We start from the raw sequence: 17,367 nt of genomic DNA, 5'->3' as shown, positions 1-17,367 counted from the left end.
AGATTAGAGGGAAATCAAATAGGGTAATAGAGTGAAACTGCATTGAAAGCAGAGTTGAATAAAATCCCTAAATTATTTTAAGACTACATTCTGCAGATTATGATTTCATAATAAGTTTTCACTTCAGAAGAAGACATTGCTTTGTGTGTGTGACAGGAATGACTGTTCTTTGAATACAGACCATAGGAAGCACAAACGCACTCTGCTTTGGCATGGTGGTGATTAAAGTGTGTCACAGTCCTGTTGAGGCTGCCAGTGGACAGCAAAGTTCACAATTATCTTTGCCTTGTTTTTATTGAGTTTCTTATAGGCAGGTTACACTTTTCTGTTTATCAGTTTTAGAACCTAAGGCAATAATGAACACATACAAAACGATACCATTGCATTAAAAATGCATATTATGTGCTGACCATTTGAGTGTTACGTACAGAGACATTAACTGATGTTAACCTGTTTTTTAATGCCCAATGCAAGTTCTCTGTGGCTTCAGGACCAGCATTTAATTTAGTATCATAAGAGTCCTTTTGTTTCTGTAGATGTGATACATTTGAAATGCTTTAACCATATCTGTTTGCCTAAACTGAGATAACCTTTTCTTAAAAGCAAACTTTTGTAGCTTTTTTTTTTTTTTTTTTTAAGGCAGCAGCCTCCTTCAGAGGAATCCTCTCTCAGTTAATTGAATTGTCCCCATTTTCCCAGCAGTCTTACAATTAAATTATTCAAAAATGTGTTTCTTTATTGCATATTGCCAAATTCCAGAATGAGAAAATATCAAGATAACGAACAATTATTTATGATAAATTATTATCCTTTATGTATAAGATACACAGCTTCTATTAAGATCAGCAAACATGGTAAAATGCACATTATACTAGAACTGGACAGAAGATAGTTTGATACTGAAATCTATTTTTGATCAGACAAACACCGGAAGTGGGTACTTGTATTAGGTATATGTAAGTTATATCATGTGCAAATATTTAGAAAATGCTGAAAGGCTTCTCTTTTGTTGCCATTTTCAGTGAACATAAAATGATAAAAGAAGTAAAGAATGTGAAATATTCTACTAATTTTATTTGCATTTAAGTTTTAAAAATCTCTTATTACTTGAAACTGAAGTTAACTTTTAAAATTATTTATGGTAGCAATAATGCATGTTTTTGTTATTGAACTATATGTATATAGTCCATCTAGTGAACAAAATCCTCCCTCGGCTAATTATAACTTACAGTATTTTCCCAGCAGTCTTACAATCAAATTATTCAAAATTGCGTTTCTTTATTGCATATTGCTAAAACCCAAGACAAGCAAACATCAAGATAATAAACAATTATTTATTGCAAATTATTACCTAATATATAAGATTAACAGCTTGTAACTATTAAGATTAATACATGTGGTAAAATGTATTTATTATACTTATTTTGTAGCAAATATCTTTGTATAAAGCATATGTTTATGTATTGCAATTAACGAGAAAAAGTGTAAGATTAACAATTTAAGCTGTGTTTTGTTTTTAGATTTATGCGTACTGTAAAACTTATTTATTACACATATTAAAAGTATTTAATGATGGACTTTTAGATGCTATATTTTTAATGTGCAAATATAAACTAAAGGAGTATTAAATTACAAAATGGAAAATTATAACTAAAGTCAAAGGATCTAACTATTTTCTGCTGTAAATCTACTTTAAAATGATCATCTCTGGAATTACAGAATCCTTGAATTGTGGCCTTTATAGTACATAATGAGTTGTGATGAGTTTTCCTTTTTAAAGGCTTTTTCATCATTAGATATAAACTCAACATCTTGCTCTTAAAGACAAATGTAGCTCATAGTATAAACATTAGAATAATATCTTTTTATGATGAGAAGTTAAAGTAAAATTTCTGAGAGGAGAGAGAGAGAGCAAAACCAGACAACTTGTGATGTACTGCAAGGCAGAAAGTGGATTTAAAAATGAGGCTTCTGCTTTGTCTTTGGAGAAGAGCTGCTGCTGCTGCAAGCATGTAGGTTACATGGGTTGACTGAGAAACTCCTTCAAAGCTCTCTTATCTTGGAGAGAGTTCTTTGGCCAAAGAACTTCTAAAACGATTTTTACTTTTGCAGGTGTACCATGTTTTTAGCATCTCTTATGCTTCCTTCATTTTGTTAGGAATTTTTCTTTTTTTAATTTTTATTTATTTATTTATTTATTTATTTTACTGCTTCAGTTTGTCAGAGATCAGGCTATGATATGCCTGTTGCCTTAGCATTTTGTTTTAGAAAATACTGACATATCACAAATACATTCAGTACCTGTATTTTTCACTTTTTTTTTTTTTTTGTCAAAAATGCAAAGAAACTGTTTTAGGGGAAGATATCTGTCAGCTGAAATATATTTCCACTTCCTATGTGATCATGCTCAGTACCAGACATTTTGCTGTAATTATGAGAAACAGGTGATGGGATTTCATCGGGATCTCTTACTTAAAAAAACAACTGTGTGCACAAACAGGTTGGATAGAGGAAAAAAAAATCTTACTGCCACAAGCTTTCTTTCTTTCTTTCTTTCTTTCTTTCTTTCTTTCTTTCTTTCTTTCTTTCTTTCTTTTTAGTTGTCTGAATAAAAGTGATTCTCATTAAACACTATACAGACAGTATTTCTAAAAAGATATATAAATTAATTTTTTGTTTGATTAATTGGGTACTTCTACTAGATTTTTATTTATTTATTTTTAAAAAGGACTGTTCAGAAAGTATCCCAGTTGAAGAGAAGGAATTAATAAAAGTGACTTATTTATATATTTTTTTTATACCTACACAGTTATTCTCACTGACTATGTTAATTATTCAGTACTGGGTTTAAATAACTTTGCTATTCCTACCTTAAAATATTGAGATACAAAGGTTTTAAGTCAGGCAAAAATATAATTAAATTTGATAACTATAGTGAATTAATGGAATGAGAACCAGAAGAGTAAAAATATTTTTTTTCTTATTGAAAATACTGAAAAATTTGAACTGAAAATGAGGGTTTTATTGTTTTTATGCCTTGTGGAACAAAAAAATACCTTAAATTTCATTTCCAAAATGAGTTTTTTTGTGTTAAATGGATTGAAATATTGATGCAGTGAGTTCTGCTTATCACTGTAGATGTTACTCCTGTGTGGTTGGAAGAAAAAAAAATCTTATTCCTCATTTGTTATAGATACAGATGTAAGACTGCAAAAGTCCATGAAAATATGTAACATTCTCTGAGATAATTTTAAATGCTCTTATTCAGAGTATGATGCTTCAGTATCATCTAAAATGCAGATGTCAGGTTTTTAAATGGTGATAGTGCACTTTGGATAATCTATACGCTTATGGAACTCGAGAAATAATTGGTCTAAATTCTCTAATGTGAGGGAATTAAGAAGGTCTGATCTGGCATGTGCGTGGCTAGCTGAAACTTCCTGAAATGGGACATGGCACTCTAGTGCTTGCTCCTGCCTTTAAATTTGTGGTCCTAAGAACAACTGTTCTACAGCAGACCAAAAACCTTCATGGATTTAGAGGAAAGGAGCAGAAGTAGCAGAGCAAAAGTAGTGTTATATTTTCTCGAATATGCTCTCCTTGTTTGTGGAAAACAGCAATCTGTGAGTTGCAACTCTGTACTTCTGATTACTCTTGTTTCTTGTCTCTTGTGCCCTTTTGAGTTCTATTATCCCGTTATTGATAAGTGGTTACCAAACTGCACTCGAGTTTAAAGTTCAGAATCTCTGACATCGAAGAGAATCCTTCATTGGTATGAACTCCTGTGGCTGTCACCTGAGCTGGTGCTCCATAGGCAAATACCCTCATGGCTTAAACTTGAGCAGGGGACCATTGCAGACTGGTCTCAGAGTTACTGAGCTGTAATTAGCCCCACGATACTTCTCTTAGTGTCATGCTTCACAGGGCGCAACTCGGACTTGGGCACTGACCTTAAGATCAGTTAACAAAAATTATGCTTCCATTAATGTGAGTTTGTGTGTGTGTGTCAACTTGTCTGTACTCCTAAAGGAAGTACAGGAAGCCTCAGCTTTCCTATGCCACCTCTCCGGATGAGGTTTAGCAGCCCCAGAAGTGAATATAGCATTTTACCCAATTCACTGTTTAGACAAATCCCCTGATTCTGTGTTCATTGTGTCTGCTTTCTTTGAGGTTAACTTGACTGTGGCATTGCTGGCATTTTATTTCACTGAAGTGAGAACAAAACAACCAACTTTTGTGGCTGATCTGTGAAAAGCCATTATCATTAGGCCATCTGGAAAAAAAAACATTTTTTAGGTCTTGAGCAGCAGTTAAGAGCTAGTTTTTGAAGAGTAGACTTCTTGCAATTGCCACATGATAGTGACAGTGTATTATAAAAAAAAAAAAAAAAAAAAAAAAAAGTGCTGAAACAAGTAGGATTTTATACCATCATTTATATTCTAGGTTTATTCATACAATCATTTAAGCCTTTTCCTACTTTGCAATTTCTTTGTGCCAGTAAAGGTTTATATAGCTTTGGAGACACTGCTATCTGGAATGCTAACTCTGACTGGATTACCACAAAAAAACACAACAGCAGCATAGGCTCCATAAACATAGTATGAAGCTGAATAAATGGCATGTGCAATTTATATATTTTATATATATATATATATATATATTTGTGACATTAAAATACAAAAGAAAAAATAGAATTAGAACACTTACTTGTGGGCTGGTATTACTGTACTTCAGATATTAATAGTTGTTGCTATAGTCCCTAAGATTTATTTCTAATATAAACATCCTAGGGGAAAATGGATAGCCCAGATGAAATCATTCATATTTTGAATGAGAGCTTCTTACGGTTGTTTGTGAAGTAATTACACTTGAATTTATTGGGATAATTGCCAGTTGTGCATGTGTGTCTGTCTGTCTTTTAATTATTTCTCATCTTTTCTGTTTCCTACTGCCTAAGAAGTTCTATGTACTTTGTGAGATGTGAGTCCATGACAATATGGTATGAACTCAGAAAAACTTCTATAAGTTATTTTCAGAGAATACTTATTGATTATGCTTCTTTGTCAATATTCAGAAAATTCAGGCAAAAATAACTAATTTATTTTTCTGTCTTTTTAAAATCAAAATTAAAAAAGGAGAAAACATACTTTATTTAAAATTGCTTGGGAGAGATTCCTCTTCAGTACTTCCACAAACTGTACAATAAATCAGATGCATTATTAATGTGAGAGCTAGAAAATTGTATGTTGATGGGGAAAAAACTTAGAAAAAGACACTAAAGAATCCTGAACAACATAACAGATTTATGGGCTCTTCCTGTCAAATCAGCTGGAAGAACAAAGTGAAGTTCATTTACAGAGGACAAAAATTAACAAAGGATGATTTGAACTGAAGGTCATATCTGGAGCTTTGCAAACATTGCAGAATAATATATAATGGACTATACTGTAAGGGTATTTGTCCACACTGAGATCCACACCGAGAATTAAATGCTAGATTTACTTTTACTGCAGGCAGTAGGAGTGCACAGCAAACAGCAGACAGGAGCTTCTGCTTCCTGCCGAGCTCTTGGTGTATCCACTGCCTGTCAAGCTGGGGATGCAGCCTTACTAGCCAGTGCTTTCTGTACTGTGTGGAAGAGACATTCAGTGGCCACTGATGGAGGCAAGGGCGTTTGAATGTATCTCAGACCTGGTTTATTCAGATGACCTGCTGAAAGAAACACACTTCGAAAACAGTCCTGGCTAGAAACAAGTTGATGCTGAATACTTTATTCAACTGCATCTGTACCTGAATCCTAAGCTTTCACTATGGATTTCTGTTTGTCTGCAGGCAGGTTATAGTCTAATGGTGCTGTTTTCCTCCACATTCATTTTTTGTTTGTTTCTAAATCATGTGTTTTAACACACATGGCGTGCTTTTAATATTGCTTTTCCATATGCTGCTCTAAATGCATACATTCCACATATGCTGCATCTGAGGAATCTTTTTCTTTCCAAGGAAAGTGTTATTCAGTGGAATTTATCTGTACTTCAAGAAGTCTCATGCAGGACAGATGGAAACCCCTGGAAATAGATATACTTCTAAATGGTTTTGGTTATGAGTCAGGATTAAGGATGTGAAGGAGCTTGGTTTATGAAGATGCAAATGAGAAGGGACATGATCCACAAGGTAATATTTCCATTTAGATGAGATCCAGAATAAAGACGAGAAATTCTCAACTGTAATATTATTTGGTTAGAACACTGTTTTATTATCCACTGTTCTCATCCAGTTTTGTAGTATGAAAGTCAATATTTGTTTAAATACTAAAAGACTGCCAGATTGAAACAGCTTTTAAGTAATGTGTACCTTGTGGCTCCAGGTAAAGCTTATCAAGAAGTCCCATGTGAATGCAATGACTGTTTTTTAAGCTGTGAGACACTTGCAAATTTTTACGTTTGTTGAATTTTTGTGGTCCATTTCTATTTACACTTTGTTCTTTCCTAATCTCAAAACTATGTAGGCTTCAGTGTAGATCAAGAATATCTTGTACCAGAGATATCAGTATGTCATTATTTCTTCACTGAGAACAGCCAGGGCTTAGGGGTAAACCTCAGTATTGGAATTCAGTTTTATAATTCCTCATCAGTAGATGGGATATCTGTAGATACCATTCACATATTATGCAGACTACTCAAAAGATTTTAAAGGTTGTATTGAATGGATTTGGGTGTAAGTTCTGTTATCTATTAGTGTTTTATAGTTTTCATTGGAGCTTGAAGTACTCACTTCATAGAATAAGATGGTTTAGACGCTTACTTTAGAGTTATTACTGTTGAATAGGTTATATTGAAGCCATATTAGTAGGCTACAAATCCTTATTTTTTTGCTGTTGAAGGTGTGATAAGTAGTATTTAAAGTTTTGTGTTTGCATGGGGATAAGATATACTTGGACTGGGAAAACAGACTTGGATAAGAAGCTTTTCTTCCTGATATTGTAGTGAAGCTTGAAAGCATATGATTCATTACAATTATACACACTGTTCAAATTCCGTATAAGTAAAGAAATGACATAAGTATACAAAACCCATTACTTTCTGACTGCAACTCACCAGAGTTTTTGGAAAACGATCAAGTGGTTATTTTGTTCTAAGATTGAGTTCAGTCTGTGTGATATTGGTAGCACAACAAAGTAAAACAGAGTAGAACTGCAGTAAAAACACACTTCTTTTTCCTGTGTAGCCAACAATGAAGAAAGTTGTTAATTATCAGCTATAGATTTGCTTCTTATTTTTCAAAGCTTATACTACCTGGTAGCTTTGATTATATTTTGCGCTTTACATACATTGCGTCAATAGGGAGACAATAAACCAATTTTAATATGTCTCACTCTGCTATTTTTCAGTGAAACTGTCATCATGGGCCTTTTTTGTTACACTTCACAGCCTGCAATATTTTTTTCCTTTAGTTTAGCATGTTTTCTTCTCCATATAAATTGTAGTCTGGGTATTAGCATTTGTGGCATTTATTTTAATGACTGCATACGGTATGTCTTTGGGTAGACTATACAGCATATAATGCAAACTAAGCAGATACTGTACCTGAGATATGTATGAGTAAGGCAGTTAAGAGCTGAGTGGAGTTGGGAAGGGCAGTGAGTTATCCCATTCTGTAGGCAGAGGTGGCCAGATAACAGTGTGAACATGGAGTAATGAGAATTTATTATGCTAGAGTTCAGGACTTGTTTGGACGAGCATTAATAAAATAGTGTAAATTAAATGGCTAATACTTTAACACTAAAGTGTAACTCACTGCAAATTTATCACCTTTTGTATGAGATCTTTACCTACAGGTAACAATTAAGAATCTTAGAGAAAGTTCAGACTGTAATGTGACCTGGGTTAAAGCACCCTAGCATCACTACTTAGAGCAAAATTAATCTCACTTAGGTTTAGGTATTTACAGAGCAGACACCAATACCTGAGCCAGTTCTCTAAACAGTCAGTTGAGAGAATAAGAAGGAAGGAGCCATGGCCTAGGAGTGCCTATAGCAGGTGTCTAAATCGTGTCATTCTTTTTCCGTCAACTGTTCTCCCACAACTACTCTGTATGTCTAATTAACTGAGATTGGATATCTCATGCTAAAATAATCAAGACTTAAATGAGATGAATTCTACACTTCATATCTGAATTAGAAAGATTAGATCTATTCTTCAGTGACCAGAGAAGTTGGAGCTATATAGCAAACCAGTGTGGTTATTGCTAGTGATTAATGCTATGGGATTACAAGGACCTTGTTGTTTGCCACACCTGCTGCTCAGCCTGCATCAGCTAAATGTCTTGGTAATAGAGTACAGCTGGGATTCAAAAGGGCAATATTTACATGGCCAGTGGTATGGGAGGAGGGAGCAAATTTCATTGTATTTGCTAAGGGAGGAAGGGGAATTTTAGTATTACATTGTATTGTATCTTTTTAATGATTACTGGAAACTCCCTTTTTGCTACTACCAACCTGTCACAGCAGTCAGTGAAGTTTAAATTCCCCTCATCTTTTGAATAGCCAAAGGTAGTTGCCTTACTACTAAATTCTAGCTACTGTTAACACTTAATGTAAAACCCTTGAGAGAATTTGTGCTTCTGTATCTGAAAGCTTGTGAAGAGATTGGTGAGGTTAGAAAAAAATACTGTTGTCCAGAAACAGATGCGTATGGCAGCAGAGTGGTAACATGAAATTCAGAAGAACCTAGTAACATATGAATGGAGTGCACTGTGAGATGAAGTACTCTTACACTAGCCCACTCATACAAATTGCTCTGGTGTGTTGGTTTAATGGGTTTAAATACCTAGAGGACAGACAGCAAAGGCCTTGGCTTGATGCTTCAACAATTTCAGTGCAGGCTTAACTAAAGCTTAAGTTCTTCTGAGCCTGTAATGTACAGTATGAACATGTTCCATGTAGTTGATGATTTTACAGCTCTATTTTGGTACCTAATTATTGATTTTTGAGACTAATTTTAAGCACATGGGTCTAAAAATGCATACCGTAGTGATTAAAGTAAAATTTTTCCAAACTTCCTCAAACTACCTCTTGCAAATCAGAGAATCATCTAGGTTGGAAGAGACCTCCAAGATCACCTAGTCCACCTCTGACCTAACAATAATAAACTTATTGGCCATGATTCAGTAAACTACTTAAATAAAAATTTGGGAAAAGTTGCATACTTAAAGCTAATGAATGGTTTAGGGTTATTTGTATACTTAATCACTTGCTTGAACACTTCGAACCGGAGCTCCAGCTCTTAAATTTGTGTATTCTTATGATGACACTTATGAAGTGGGCAGGAACCTTGCAGCTAAAAGCATTGCAGCTGATATTAAATAGAGCACCTTTTATGTATTTTACATGTAAGAACTGAATTGTATTATTAACAGAAACAATGACATATACTGAATTAGAGATCGGTATCATGTCATTCTTATTTCACACAGGTTACACTGCTGCTAAATTTAGAAGAACTAGAACTACTGGAAAAAAAAGGAAATATCAGAAAGCAAAATCTACCTTTAATATGTTTTAAATATCTTACAAAATTACATAGTTGAAAAGAATACATTATTAAAAGTAACTTGAATTATGGTGGAAGAAATTCATCTCTGAAATATGTTGGTGAAAAGACTTTGCATATATGTCTCTGTATCATTTAGCCAAAATTATTCATAAATTCTGAGTTTTTTGATGCTTTTGGGTTAAAAAGTCATCTACTTCACACCTATGTAAGTAGTCTAATGGAGGTGGGTAGTCTATATTAGAAAATATAGCTGAAATAGCCAAACAGGGAGCAGATTTTCTAGAGTGGATACACATAAAGAAGTATTGTATACTTTTTCAAATATACCTTCTCCTGAGGTATAGTAGAAGTCACCACACTAGTAAAATTACATATGCTAGCAAGTATAGTTACTAGTATATGAGAAGTCACATATACTAGTAAAAACTCCTCATGCCTGTTCTGAAGTTGTTCCAATCAGTCATTAGCTGAGATGATGCAAAAATACAAAAAAGGCAAAATAGCTGTTTATATCTTTCTACATAAATAAAAATATTTAATAGATCCTGTAAGTTGTGAATATAAATTTCATTAAATTACTTTGCATATGTCTGGAACATTTACTTCTGAACTATGCTTTGTGGAAAAACCAAACAAAACCTACATTTTTGCTACATTTACTACTTGCTACATTTACCATTAAACAATTTTGGAATACTGTACCTCATTTATTCTTCTGTATGTACAATATATATATAGTAAGAAAAGAAAAGGTAGAATGTAAATCATGCTTATTTAAGCATGAGAATAAACATCAAAATCATTTAACTGAAGAATTACATTTTGTATAATATTTGCAGACAAAATGGTTTCAGGTTTAAAAGTATACATTAATAGAATGTGTAAATAGTGTATGCTGATCTGAAATAGATAAAACTGCTTTTGTGAAATGAGTTCATCCAGGAACTTTATTTTAATTTGGATGAAATGTAATTACATTAAATGTAGTATCCCTCATTTATTTGTTTGAACCTTTATTTGTTATTATTCTGTCTCCAAAAACAAATAGGATAAACATAGTTGGGTCTTGGGCATACTGGCAACAACAGGGCAAGGACTTCTTCCTTGTACTCCAAATATGCAAACAGTGCACAGTATGCCATGTTAACATCTGAATTCTTTTATTAGAGCAAAAGCTTCTCTAGTTTCAAACGTAGCATTTCCAACTGTATTCCTGAGAAAAAATGAGGTGAACTTGCAGTAGTAGACAGATGTTGAAAAGTTTGTGCATGATGTCTGATGCAAAGAAACCTTGTTGTACTGTCATTGTCAATGAATGTGACACAGTTTGCTGCCTACTTTTTGTTGCTCAGCTTGACGCTGCTTGAACTTATGAGATATCATACATTACATTGCTGAGATGTTAAGGATGAGCTTAGAGGAGAAAATGCGTAACTTGCCGTAGAGGTTGCATCATGAAGAATTTAAATATAGTTTGGATGCAATGGAAGGAAAAATCTGTTAAGAATAATTTCATATTAACACAATGGGAACAATATTACTGGAATTGAAACAAGATGACCTGGTGCATGTTTTCTAGCTCTAATTCCTGGTAGCAGAGATTTATAAAACAAACAAAACCAACAACTTTTGTTGTTGGTTTTAAACAAATATTTGCATCTGGACTAATATAATATATGAATATATTTAATAACAATTAATAATATGTTTAATAATAAATTATGATAAAATATATAGTTTGGACTAATACTTGAACTAATATTTGCATTTGGTCCCCACAACCATCAAACCCTTGATAGTACCCAATGGAATTACTGAGAGGTATTATGTTGCAGAGGAGAGAAACTTCAGGTATTCACAATTTAAATGAAAAATGGATTATGATGTGTGTATGTAGACTAGAACTGAAGTTAGAAAAGAAATTTAGATTATTATAATGGCATATGAGTTTTCCTTATTTCTCCTTCAGACTAGAATTTGTAACGTTAGGTGTCCCATCCTTGGAAATAACATTCACCTAAAAACCATTGTCTACATATTCTCTACTTTGAAGATCATACAACTACTAATTTCATAAAATCCTGGTTTTATGGCACTCTTAAACAATTTTTAAATGCATGCATTTAATGTTTTTAATAAGATATGCTTCCAAAGGTACTGATATAAATTTTGTGCTCCTCTAGTCAAATATTTATGTATGTATGTGTGTGTGTGTATATATATATATATATCATTTAGGCCAGAAGCTGCACAACAGTAATGATTACTGTGTAGACCAAAAGACAAATGTAAGTAAAAAGGCAAAACATAAATCACTTGCATGTGTATAATCAGTTGGACTTCTTAAAATAGAAGTTTGTAATTCCTTATTTTTTAACAGATAAATGCCTTTGGGATGTTCCATACAGAAGGCTTCAGTAACAGCTAATAATGTAATCATATGGTTACATTATTTTCCCTTTTTTCCTTTTAGAAAGGGTCTTAAATGAAACTTTACATTTCGATATGCCATAAACATGAGGTGTAAGATTTTGTTACTACAGCTGTAATATTCTTTTGTAATGTCCTTTTTAAGGTTACCATAATAGTGTAACATTAAACAGAGGTTGAGTTATATGTAGTTAAAAGTACAAGGAGTCAACTAAATAAAAATAGACACACATTACAAATTATTAGGCATGGTATAAACATTAAACAAATAAAAATAAAAATAATAAAAAAACAACTTTGCCCTAAGGATCTTGAAAACATTTTATTCTGATTTTAATTGTCAGATTGGAAAGGTCTGACCAACTGAGTTTGGACAGATACATTATTTTTTCTCTTTCTTTTATTCTGGTTACTTTATTTTCAGTCTTTGTCTTCTGTCCTTTGTTACTTCGGAAGGGAACTCACCCCAACAGGTGCACCAGGCTTCCTAAAGTCATGCGAATCGTGGCTAACCAGGGCAAGGTGCAGGGAGGCATGGGCAGGGACAGAGGAGAGAAATGGAGGGGTATGGTAGAAGTGAAGGAGTTAGTCAATTTACTTTTTGATAATGTGGTACACAAATTTGAAAACCATATACCTCAAAAATATTGCCATTTAAATAGAAGCAATATTTTGAATGTGAACTGTCAAAAACAGGAAAATTAAGTATTATTTTAAGCTGTGGGTCACAGTTTACACCTGGCTGTCAGGGGCCACCATCTGCTGGATTTTTTAGGCTTTCTGCTACTTTTTCATGATGCAGAGGCAAGGAGTGAAAATTAAGATATTGGAAAAACTGATTTCTTTTATGAAAGAAATGCAAGAGTTTGTTCTTTTATTTTCTTTTTGGAAGGCTTCCAGTATTTATGCCCAGTCTCCATTTAAAACAAAACAAAACAAAACTTTATTCATGTGAAGAGTTTCTGTGAGAAGAATCACCAGTATCAATGTTATCTGGCAGGTCTCTTCTCTGCAATTCTCAAGCAAGTCCTGCTTTGAATTGGTAGTATCAAAATAGATGACATTATCTCTATATGATTTTGAAACAAGAAAACAAAAAATGTCATCAATGTGAAGGTGAACTTCAGTTGCAATGCCACTTTATCTTTGTTCACCAACTTAGATTTTGCAAGAACTGTCTGAAGACAGATTTGTCTGACATGAGATTGTAAAAAAAAAAAAAATAAAAAAAATGGGTACCTCATAATTCTGTTTCTTGCTTTTTTGTATTGTTGTTTTATTCCCTAACTGAACAGTGTGGTTTCTTTCTATACTAAAAAGAGACTTTTTCTGCTGAGATTCCTAATGGGGTCTTTTATTCAGGAAAAGTCCTGGGAGCTGTAAGAACAAACCTTGCCTTTGATTTTTTCTGAAGGTGGTATTTTTCGGTCCCATACAGTTTCATTTTTCATTTGGTCCCATACTGTTATTCCATTAGAGGATCTAACTGCAGTTAGAATGTGGTGTGTCATTTTTAATGAAGAATAAATTTTAATTCCTTCCAAATAATTTTTTGGAAATTTTTACTCTAGCATCCTTTTGCAAAGAGAAATCTCTATTTCACTTAAGAGCTTCAAAAACTAACTTGGTTCATACATTTAACTTCCTTTGTCCTTCTTTAAAATCTTCAGATGACATGATCCTGTTAGGTTCTCTTCCTAGTTCAGGAAACACTGAGATGCCTTCACAGCAGGCTGAGGTCTATGTTACCTTCAGTGTACTATTTAAAAGTGAGTAATGTGGACTATAGAGCAACTCCTAGTTTAAATGTCAACAGGACAGGCTGAAAATGAAGGGACACACAATGTTGCTAGGAAGTCAGGCTGCCATTCTATAAAGTAAATTTAATATACCTATCTGTATCTGTAGTAGTCCCTTGCTCCCCAGCATTTATTCTACCTTATCCATCCTTAATTTTAAGGTTTGCATAGTTAAAGTTTGCATAGTCTGTGTGCATGGATATCTTGCCCTGCAACATCTTTCTTGGTTCATTACTTAATACTTTATAAAGATAACTGGGAAGGAAAGGTGGGGCTGCAGGCACAGGATCATCTTCTCTAACTCTAGTGTCTTTGTATAACTTTGCTTATGACAGCATTATTACCTTTCCAGTGAGAAGGTCTTGTCTCTCCAAAAGTTTGAGAGTGCTTTTTGATTAGAAACATGAAGTATTACCATAAATCACCTTGAAATTAAAAAAGAGACCTATTTTAATTTAGTTCTGATGATAAATATGTCTTGGGAAAATCAGTGAAGTCACTCCTTCAGCTGGATTTTGTTTGATTGGCTGGACTAGGCAGAGTGATACAGAAAAAATATACTTTATAGCCTAAATGCTTCTATGTATTGGATCTTTTATACCTTTGTAGTTGCATTTGTCTTTCATTTTTTATTCATGTCTTTTATACATGTGGATATAAACATTTGTTGATTGCCATATCAAAAGACAGAAGTAACATCATAACAGTCTGTATGATATGCACAGGAAGACTTTATGATACTCAAAAATTTGCAATAATTATGCTCTTGATATTTCACTGCTTGAGCCTAGATATGGTATGTGAGATCACTAGCGACTTAGAAAACACAAAAGAGTTTGGTTTAGGAAGATGTTAGCTGAAGCCTTTCATGCTTTCTACTCTTGACAGTGATTATAATGAAGACAATGAAGTGGCTGACAATAGAGTTTTGAAGAATGAAATATGATAAGAAAGGAATTGCAGAATAGATACCAAAAATGGTAGCTCAACTCAGTAGTATGTGGAAAACCAAAAGAATAATTTAAGAGACAAATGATTCCTCAGCGTTCTGAGATATCTTTCTTAATAGTTCTGTTCAATAACTTTGTTCTATGTATTTGAACTGAAATCTAAACTATAGGTTTAAATCTCAGTAGGTCAGCTCTTCTTATCATTTTAAAATAGGGATAAACTATTGCAATGCAGTTTCCTGGACAAGGCATTGCACGATTAAGTGCTACAAATATTAAATTTCCCAACTTCAAAGTTAACTACTGAGTTTATTTACATTGTTGATGGAGAAGGAAGAGCCACCTATCTACTGGGGCAAAGACAAGGTGTGGGACAGACTCAGCTCACTGTGGTTTGCATGATGAGATTTATTTTTTTTTTTTGTCAGTGTGAGTTGCTTTAAAATACTTAATTCAGCAAATATATGAATAAGGCAGGTCTTGACATCAGGAATATGTTCTGGAGCCATCAAAGTTGTTTACTTAATATATACAAATTAAAAATATGTGTAGAGAAAATGGTAAACAATAATTTTGCTTTTAAGTGTGAATGAAGAACAGATTAGTTTTCAGTTATTATATCACTATAATGGATAGAAAAAAATACTTCAAACCAAAAATGCTTCATTCCTTTTTCTCTAGCTTTCTGTCCTACAAAATCCCAAACCAAGCAGGAAGCATATTGCAGGATGATGATTGCAGATGAATTTGGATTGTGCAAATTCATTTGTGGTTCTAAGATTGCAGACAGGTTGTATTTTGAAGATTGTGAATTTGTGTGGGTAAGGTAGTGGCAGAACTTAGAGTGGGCAAACTGCTAACACTGGTGACAACATGCACAGGAATATAGAACCAGGTGTGACTCTCAGATTCCAGACTGTTTGCAATATGAGGAGGGAACAAAACATGTTCTCTTATGACATGTTTTATAAAACAGGAAATCATAAATCCAGACCTCTCTAGCTTTTTTTTTTTAAAACTATATATATATATATATATATATATATATATTTTTTTTTTTTTTCCAGAGAATAGCAGTGGTTTTGATCCATTGTAGTGTTTTTTATTTTTATTTTAAATTTTAATGTTTCCAAGACTCTTTCCATTATGTTGGTATGTGCTTTTTGAGAGTTAGGGGACTAAAATGGGGATCCTTCTATAATTCTTTCTGCTTAAGTATAAGCATTTTATTTAGTTTGATTCTCATGCATCTAAAGGGCTTTAATTCTGGCTTAAAATTCATGAGAAACCTGAGCAGCTTGTATTTAGCTATTTAACTTTAGTATCCAATGGTTTTGGTTTCTAATTCTAAGGTAGAACTCAAAATCAATGTAAAGGTGTTCCTCTACCTGCACCAGGTCTACTATAGGTACACATACGTATCATTTGGCTGATGATATAGTTAATGAACAGTTCTGACTAAAAGAATTACAGAATACTGTGCCCCCCCTGAAGTAATTAATGTTGCTTTATATGTTACATTAGGTGGCCAAACAATGAGCTGCCTATTAAAATCTCTATTTTGTCAAAACCCACAGACAGATGACAGTCCATAAGTTGCAAGGAAAAGCTCTCAGTGGTACAAGCAAGAGAGAACCACAACCTGTTAGAGAATAGGAACATTGTGAGAGAAGTTTTAGCTGGTGCACAGCTCAAAAATACAGTACAGCTTCGTAACTGCATAATAATAATGCTGGTCCCAGCAGGCACTTCTTGCTGGATTCCTCCAAAAATCAGAGGTTTGGATCAAAATCTTGTTGCCAGTTATGTGTTGTAGCCCCAGTTAAAGCCACACAAATTGAGAGCAATCGGTCAAGGAGCACCTGCTTGTTCTGTGATTAAGAGAGCTTGGTGTTTCCTTTAACCTGCTATTTTACTAACAAGTGTTCCTTTTGTTGCCTATAAAATGAATGACTTCTGCCGATTCTGGAAGACAGGTGCTTCATTACCTTGCAAACAAATAAGGGAGCTGAGAGTGACTCTTGCAAGACAAAAACAAGTTTATTTGCAAATAGAATCCTGGTCATAAGGTGCCCCTCTTAGTAAGTTGTAAGCAGAAATGAAGAAGTCTGGGTTCTGAAGGCTGCTGTCACATTTATTGAGGCAATGCCCACGTCTTCCTAAGACTTCCTGAGGTAAACTTGAGAGATTTTTGCAATTTGCATGCATGCAGCTTTTCTTTCAAAGGCCAACACTGTCTCACCGATTGGTGGATTCTCTTAGAATACATTTCTATATGGCTTTATTGTTTAATGTGTTGTACATGTATATCTTTACTGAAAGCCACAAAATCAACAGGTCCATCTGCATGACATTTCTTGCTCTTAAAATGTCCTTCCTACTTATAGTAGTAACAGCTAGAAAACTTTATATTGTGAAAACAGTAATGAATATACCTGGAGCCTGCTTCTCATTTATTGAGAAACTGATGTAGATTTTTTTTTTTTCCTCCTGTAATATTCATCTTGAGATAATAGTTTGAAACTTGTTCATCTGTGGAGAAAGCTACAACTGTAAGTTCATGTTCAGTTTCTGACAGTAGAAAGTATGTATAATGTTTGTTAACAGACTTATCCTTCTTTTAATAACCGTGCTATT

This window comes from Anas platyrhynchos, chromosome 12 (assembly GCF_047663525.1).
Source record: "Anas platyrhynchos isolate ZD024472 breed Pekin duck chromosome 12, IASCAAS_PekinDuck_T2T, whole genome shotgun sequence".
Classification (NCBI taxonomy): Eukaryota; Metazoa; Chordata; class Aves; order Anseriformes; family Anatidae; genus Anas; species Anas platyrhynchos.
This window is presented reverse-complemented; position numbering follows the sequence as displayed.